Raw genomic sequence first — 9,096 nt, 5'->3', positions numbered from 1 at the left:
TGAATAGACCTAAGGAAATTTGAAATTTTCTCTTTGAAATACAGAAGGACCTACATAATAGAAGACATACATATCCATTTTCTTCAACAATATAGGTAACTTGCATCCTAAGTTTATAACTGATTAAATACTTTGAAGTCCTCAGAGATTTTTTCATCATCAACCTTTTTACCACCCACCCACTTGTGCTATTTCTCACCCTTTGATACCTTCTCCAGTGCACCACCTCAGAGTCTTATAAGAAGGGTGCCCTGATCCTATAAAGAGGATAAATGTTTCTTATCCAATGTTTCTCGTCTTTGCCAAATCAATTGTCATTATTGTATAGCAAATGCTACCCAAGTTTTGCCCGAATATCGGTTAATGCTATTTATAAAAAGTATGATTTACCTCAGGTGTAATTTTATGAAAATGAAACAGGTAAAGGTTTCAAATCTTTCTCTGGTTGTAACAATAAAAAAGAAAATGATATACCTCTTGCACACATACACATGTGCACACACACACACACTTTCACACACAAAAATCATTCTTAAAATACAATCCTGAGGTAGAAATAGTTGCCAAAGAGAATGTACTAAGAAGCTAGATATCGGGAATTCAGCCTCCCCTCTCAGTATTTACCTTCTAACATAAAAGAACTAAGTTTCTCTAAAAAAAAAAAGTTTTGTTCACAGAATGCTGGAGGTCTGTTTTCCTTACACTTGTCTCTTTTCTATATCAATAAAGCTTGGGTCACGGAATTTACATAGCCTGTTCTTTGTTTAGAAAACAACTCTGGCACACTAGGTGTGGAGAGGAGAGAGGAGACCAAAGAAGAGAGCCCACTTCACTCTGAGTCAGAGACTCAGTGTAAGAGTGTGGGAAAAAGAGCTGGCCTCCGGGGCCTTCTGATTTGACCACTCTTCCAAGACTCTCCTTTATTCCACAGGAAGGAGGGGGCTGAACACTGTTGCCACCAGAGGAGATCAATCAGTATCCTTTTGGGCAGAGACAGCCACTTACACCAGCTTGCCAAAGACAAAGGATAGATTTCAAAGAGACGGAAATGGCAAGTCACCAACAAATCAATCCATGTATTGTTTTTTACAGGGAAAATTGCTTAATTATTTATTTAAAAACTAACACATGCTTATTATACAAAATTCAGTCAACACACAAAAAGTACAAGGAAGAAAGAATGAGAGAATCATCTAAAATAGGCATATAATTTCTTGAGAAACAATCATGCTCTTGGCATTGTATAAACACTGCTAGTAGCAAGGAAGACATATAAGATGTTCTCAAGGCATTTATAATCTGGTGGAAACCTGGCTTTTGAGGCAGTCTCTGATAGAATGGCAAAGATCACTAGACTTACATATTTAAGCCCCTAAGTTGTTTGTCAAGTCATTCAAGAGTTGGCTGAACACCAATGGAAAGAGGGCACTCTGGGCAGCTTCTGTTACTCCTCTTCTGGAGGACAAAGGCTCATAGAAGACCCTGCTAGGGAGAGAAGAAAAACCTATTGTGTGTATGTGTGTGTGTGTGTGTGTGTGTGTTTAACAACTTGAGAAACTCTGAAGAAATACTGACAGAGTTCAAGTCATGGTTCTGCAGCACATAGCAGTGTGAACTATAGACAAACCTGTTAAACTGTCTTAGCCTGATTATTTAAAACAGCATAATAATTTCTTCCGCACAGAACAGCAGTAACAGATATTAAGTCATTAAATCCTCATAATGACTCCATAAGTTATCATTGTATGTGTGATGAAACCAAAGCACAGAAAAATCTGTGTAACTGTAACTGGCTCAAGGTTACATACATAATAAGTGGTGGAGCCAGGCAGTCAAACTGCAGAGTACGTGCTCTGTACTCTGTGGTAGCTGGTTACTACTACTCATACATCAATCCCTGGAATTAGTAAAAGCCCAGTCTCTGTTCTTTGAATTATAGTCTGGTGAAGAGAGAAGGAGTGATTTTTTAGAGCCTGAGGACACAGCACCAAAGAACAGGCTTTACAAAATCTTAAAAGAAATAAAATAATAATAATAGCTGATGTATTTATCAGGTGAAAGACATTATCACAAGCAATGGGGGCACACGTGTGTATGTGTGTATAAAGGGTGTCATTTAATCCTTACAATAATTTGTCAATTATGACTTACTCATCACTCTACAGATGGGACTCTGAGACTTTAAACAATTTTCTGTCACAAAGCTAAAACACTGTAATGCGGAAATTAGGATTGAGCTCTGTGTGACCAGATTCTCAAATCTTGGCATAAATTCGTTGAGTCAAAATGATACATGGTACTATTTAAAGAAAGAATAAATATAGAAAAGAAAAATCATAGATCCCCTTCCCTACGGCTGCAATAGTGACTGATGGTAACACTGGGATGCTGGGATGCTGATTCTAAATCAACCATTTGATGAACTACATGGTGATGAGCAAATCGCTCAGTGTCTGCTTTGGTTTCTCCAACTATCTATGAGCAGAATGTAATAGGCTACTGGTTCTTAATCTTTCGGTGATCATAAACCACTCATGAATTCAATGAACTCTCCCTCCAGAAAAATACATACATGAACATAAGACATATATCTCTCTATTCAGTTCAATAGAGATATTATATTTTATATTAATTGTCAGTCTTTCCCACTGCAATGTACTATCTGTGAGGGCAAAGGACTTAAGTCTTTTTTATATTTATATCCCCCGTTACTATAACAGTACTTGGCACATCATAGGCTCCCCAAAACTATCGACTAAGTGAATAAATAGATTAGGGCTCCTGGTGTCCTTGAAGTCAAGCCATATTACTCTTGGTTAAGAACCCTTGGATTAAATTATTTCCAAAGTCCTTTTTGGTTCCGAAAGATCTGAGATTAAATCAAATGAAATTACCAATACTACACTAATTCTGACCAAAAAATGGCAATTTCATGTGCTTCGACCTAATACATTAATTTAAAGTTTCACTCAACTTGCCTAATAGTGTGTGCACATGCACTTTGATATCTGGTGATAATCTTTTGGTATTAATTGTGTTTATCTGCGACAGCTGTTACTCACCTTGCATTTACCACATGATGAAACCCAGGCGAGTAGATAAATGTGTAGCATTTCCTGCTTCTTATAAACTGCCTATGAACACAAACAGAGCTTATTTCTGTTTAATGTATAATTCACTTGTAGTTTCTTCTTAAATTACACAATTTGAAATTTATCAGCACTTACATAATTCCAAATGATTTCTTAATGAGGTAGCAACTAAACAAGTTAGGACTGGACTTAATATAAATAAGTCAGACTTCTAGAATAATTGTTAAAAACAAGAAAACAGTGCTCTCAACCAGAAGCAAAGCTTTCTAAAATACATGCAAAGTATAAACTTTGGGTTAGTTAACATATAGAATGGCTATTGCATTGTGTGACTTTTGTATTTGATCATAAAATATAGTGTTTAACATGTATTCAAAATTCCAGATATCCTATAACATCCATCCATTATTCAAGCATTGTGGATTATGAATTTTTAAAGTCCCTAGAGATACCTACTTGTAGAACACTCTTGATGTTAAAATATTTTTTAAATCACTGAAATAGAATATACTTTCATGAGTTAATTTGATGCAATTTAACTATTGCGGTAATATTTCTGAAATATACTATGAATATGTTGCCTAACTAATATATTACCTGTTACCAATGGCAATGGCAATTTATTTGGATTTCTAAGAAAAACAAATGACAATATATGGAAATTCTTTGGGTTCTAAAACCACTCCTGCTTCTTCTTAACATAAAGATTTAACAAGGGATATTTCACCAGCCTCCTTTTTTTCTTCTCCAAAAGAATGCTTCCATTAAGATGGGTTGAGGTCAGTACAGGTAGAATTAATATTAAAAGAATAAATCAAAAAACCTTCCCAATCAAAGGACTAAGAGAAGTACAGTGCATGGCAAAGCTTGACAAATAAAAGGGGAACAAAAATAATGTGATATGAATATTATGATGTTTAGCATGTATTTCAGTAAATCATACCTACTGTCTGGTATATTCATTAGGAAGTTGAAATTATGGGAAAAACAAGTAAAGGGTTTTTTTTGGGGGGGGGGTTCTTATTTGACTGGTTACATTTTTAAAATATTTGACTTGACCATTGCTAGTTGTAAGTATCCCAAAAAGTGATAGAATCGTATAAAAGAAATTAATATGTGAATCCTAAAGCACTTCAAATTCCTAAATGAAGGGTGTGTGTGTGCGTGTGTGTGTGTGTGTGTGTGTGTGTGATATAAGAGAGGGATACTAAAACAAAAGCAACATTGTAAGCAAAAAATTAAGCTCTAAATACAGTTATTCCTCAGCTGAACTAGTAAATAGCAAATTTATCACCATGATGAAAAGAGATACTGAATAGAAAAGACAAGGAAAAACAAGGAAATTGGATCATCTAAACCAGAATTACCAAACTTTGCAGCAATTTCTGAAAACAACATTATCGCCCTAAAATCTTAAGCAGCCATGCTTCAGGAACTTTTAGAGGGAATTTGAGAAGACGAGTGGAGAGGATCAGATCTAGTTGTAAACTATACTTGTAAGAAAAACAGTAGGGAGAAACTTGAAACTATTGAATACAATGAAGTTTGAGAATTCTTTGTTAATTTCAATTATTTAGTCTATAATTGCCCTCTTTTTAATCACTGATAAGAATACCCATTAAGAGTAAATGCAAGTACTATGTTCAGAATTTCACACTATATTTCCCCCCAAAAAATGCCTTTCATAATGAAGAGTTCAGAATGTAAAATTATTAACTATTTTTATAGGTATGTGTTACCAAGTGTTTAGAAAACAAGTGGCCTAGAATTCCTTTCTGATTTCTACTCCTTCTCTCTGATATCCTTAAGTCATAGAAAATTCTGGGGAAAAATGATAAATTTTTTTTTTTTTGATCATAGCAACAATTTTTAAAAGAGAAAGAAAAAGGAAGGAGAAAAAACTGGGAAATAGATTTTTTTTTTCTTTCCTGGAAAGAGCCATAAGAAACCTGAAGTTCTGCTTTTGTGAGGTCTTGTGTGAGAGGGAGAGAAAGTGTGAGAAAACCCAACATTTGTAGAATCATAAGCCAGAGCCAGAGCCATTCTGGGACAATGTCCATCCTCATTAACTTATCTCCCCATATGATAGAAAGCAGACACAAAAGGCCACAGTCCCTCCAGCTGTAAAAGAAAAAAGACACAATTACCCTGGAGAAAGATTTTTAAGATATTGCATTGAGAGAAAGATTACTGATCAGTACACTTACTTGCAGTTTACATTTTTTAAAAAGTCACAAAAGTATCAAAGAAAACAAGGAGGAAGAAGAAACGGGTACTAAAACATTAAAAACAAGCATCATAGGCAAAAAAATTAAAAATTAAATATGTTTATTTCACAATGAACTGATGGATAATGAAATTACAAAGAAGTACTAAATGAAAGAGAAACACAAAAATAAAAAAACAATAAATAAATAAAACATGCCATGAAGTCTTTTCCTCACATTCAGATGGTAAAAACTATGAAGAGGAAACTATAAGATCTGAAAACCACTGATACCTCCCTGAGGAAATTTGAGACCAGTAAGTGTTATGTGACCATCACTGATGCCCCAGGACAGAGACTTTATCAAAAACATGATTACAGGCACACATTAGTCTGACCGTACTATCCTGATTTGTTGCTGGTGTTGGTGAATTCGAAGCAAATTTCTCCAAAAACAGGCAGACCCATGAGCATGCCCTTCTGGCTTACACATTGGGTGTGAAACAACTAATTGTTGGTGTCAATAAAATGGACTCCAGTAAGCAGCCAATAGTCAGAAGAGATATGAGAAAATTGTTAAGTCAGCACCTACATTAAAAAAAATTGACTACAACCTTGACACAGTAGCATTTATACCAATTTCTTATTGGAATGGTGACAACGTGCTGGATGCCTTGGTTCAAGGGGTGGAAAGTGACCTGTAAAGATGGCAAAGCCAGTGGAACCACGCTGCTTGAAGCTCTGGATTGCATCCTGCCATCAACTCATCCAACTGATGAGCCTTTGCGTCTGCCCTTCCGGGATGTCTACAAAACTGATGGTATTGGTACTGTCTCTGTGGGCCAAGCAGAGATTGGTGTTCTCAAACCCGGCATGGTGGTCACCTTTGCTCCAGTCAACATTACACCTGTTGAAATGCACCCTGAAGCTTTGAGTGACGCTCTTTCTGGGGACAATGAGGCCTTCAGTGTCAAGAATGTGGCTGTCAAAGATGTTCATAGTGTTCCTGGTGACAGCAAAAATGATCCACCAATGGAAGCAGCTGGTTTCACTACTTAGGTAAATGTACTGAACTATTCAGGTCAAATGAGAGCCAGATATGTACCTATGCTGGATAGTCATACAGCTCGCATTGCTTGCAAAATTGCTGAGCTGAAGGAGAACATTGATTGCTGTTCTGGGAAAAAGCTGTAAAACGACCCAAAGCTTTTGAAATCTGGTGATGCTGCCGTTGTTGATATGGTTCCTGGCAATCCCATGTGTGCTGAGAGCTTCGCTGACCCTCCTCTTCTGGGACATTTTGCTGTTGGTGACATGAGGCAGACAGTTGCTGTAGGTGTCATCAAAGTAATAGGCAAGAAGGCAGTTAGAACTGGCAAAGTCATCAAGTGTGCACAGAAAGGTAAGAAGGCTAAATGAATATTAGCCCCTATATCTGCTACCCCAGTCTTAATCAATGGTAGAAGAAAAGTCTCAGAACTGTTTGCCTCAGTTGGCCATTTAAGTTTAATAGTAAAATTAAGCTTAATTTTAATAATTAATGATTGCAATGCATCATAAAACCCTCGGAATGAAAGAATGTTGTGTAGACTCGTTTTTGTTGTATGTGTGGCAGTTTTTAAGTTATTAGTTTTTAAAATCAGTATTATAAATGAAAACAACTTGACCGAAAATCTGTCACAGAATTTGGAAACCTATTAAAACAAAGTTTAATAAGGAAAAAAATAAGTTACTATAGAAATCCCCCTGCTCAAATGTTGCTTTCTGTACAGGTTGTCGGCAAATGTAAGACAGCTTGGTTGGCTCCCTCAAAAAATAGGGATGAGTACAAGTCTGGTTGTTCTCTTGTGTAAGTTAAAAAAAAAAAAATCAAGGTTTTTTCCAGCAACCTATGCAACTACTAGAAAGTCTTCTGTTATTTTTTTATGTTTATTTTTATTTTAATGCTAAATTTCTACACTATTGCCTTCATGGATCTAAAGAAATACTCTGCTTTGAAAGCTATTTTCAGATTTCTTAAGACTCTATAAAAACAATCTGTGTAAGTATATATTTCAGTACATGTTTTAGAGGGGAAATATGTGCTACTTGTCCAGTATACAAGACGGGGTTTTAAATGTATTTATTGACTTGATTTGAATGGGAATTTTTAGGAATAGGATTTTTAAAGGTTATTCCCAAATAATTAAGAAATCACAAAGAAAAAATTGGGAAGTCCTACATCTTGTTTCTGATAACATTCACCTTTCTAAACTTTCTTACTGCTCTATGGTCCTAGGCGAAGCTAAGAAAACTCCTCTGAAGGACGGTGGGCTGTTCACATGCATTTACATTTGTGAGAATCTCACTGCGTTACTGACTGTAGATCAAATCCCCCCAGAAAACTGTCTTGCTTTACTGACTTGAAGGGAGCTTGGAATAGAGTGTTCCTTTTTAAAAGGTGCCCATGAGTTACTTTGCTTCTCCAGCAGTGTTAAAATATATTAATTTGCATCAGATTAATCTACCTTCTTATGGATCAAAACTGACTTTATTATTACTCTTCCATGTTTTTTCAATTGTGGAATCTTATAGTTTTAGTACTCCATGATCCATTGAGTAATCAATGATCGACATTTTCTATAAAATAATACATGAAGCATTACTAGACTAATAAAGACATTTTTTATAGCCATGATGTCCTCTCCAAGTCTTCATTTAACATAAGATGTGTTACGTTATTTTATGTTATTGTTGGAGCCATGAATCATATTGCTCCCTTTTGTGGAAGACTGAGGCTTATATTTATATAATTCTTTATGCTATGTAAAAAATTGCTCTTCAGTTCTTATTTCCAACCTAGAGTAACTGCAATAACTGCTTGGCCTGGATACTCAAAGACAGTCCTAACATTACATTTTTCTCCCATAGTCAAACTCTATTTCACAATGTCAAGCCACCCATGACGAAAGAAAAAAATATTTTTTGGAAATATAACTACAAAGTCTATATAAGCCTTAAAAATAACTGATTTAATTTGAGCATTTCTAGGGACCCTCTGCCCTGCTCACCCCCTTTCCCATTCCTGGGATCTGTTCAATGAGGATTTGATAAAAATGACATTGATCTTAACCCTCAAGGCCTTGGGACACTCTTGCTCTGTAAATTACATCATCTGTTTCCTGCTTCAGCAAGAAAAGAGATTTCCTGCTGAATACACTGTGCTCTAGTTTTAATGCTCTCTTATCTGTTGGGCATGTGTCTGGTGTTGTTCTCCCGATAATTTTTTCAACTGTGACCTGGTCTTGACCTCTGGTTTTTACCTATTCTCTTGTTCCTCTTACTCAGCTACAATCTCCTGTTTCTGAACATCGGTTTTATCTGTCCCCATTACTCTGACTCTTCTCTTCTAAGCTTTTAGTCTTAAATACCTGTAGCATCCTTCTCTGTGGCTCAGCCTAACTCCTACTACCTGCTTTCGAATTCTCCTCCACACTGACCGCCACCTAGACTTTCTCATGCCTTCTCTTCCCAGCTCGATGATACACATTTCCTTTGTCATAGCTCTTGTTATAAGCTTTGCTTTTCTCTTTTCTGCCACTTTCCCAGTACTTCCCTGATAAATTTCTAATTATTGAAGCTACTAGTAGCAAAAGTAGAGGTATACTAAGAAATGAGTCTTCCAGGAGAAATATGTGTAAATTTGAGAGGAATGTGACATTGGAGAAACTGGAATTCGGCTTCAAAAAAAGGAGGCTACACATGAATAAATTGAGTTTTCCCATACATAATTCAGTTTAATTGCTTCAGTTTGTTCTT

General features: G+C 35.9%; 1 pseudogene; it reads left to right on the top strand.

Moving 5' to 3' along the window:
* The first annotated feature begins 5,593 nt into the window (after nt 1–5,593).
* LOC107509611 lies at nt 5,594–6,717 on the top strand (annotated as a pseudogene).
* The last annotated feature ends 2,379 nt before the right edge of the window (nt 6,718–9,096 follow it).

Source organism: Rousettus aegyptiacus, unplaced genomic scaffold (genome assembly GCF_014176215.1).
Source record: "Rousettus aegyptiacus isolate mRouAeg1 unplaced genomic scaffold, mRouAeg1.p scaffold_m13_p_8, whole genome shotgun sequence".
Lineage (NCBI taxonomy): Eukaryota > Metazoa > Chordata > Mammalia > Chiroptera > Pteropodidae > Rousettus > Rousettus aegyptiacus.
This window is presented reverse-complemented; position numbering and strand designations above follow the sequence as displayed.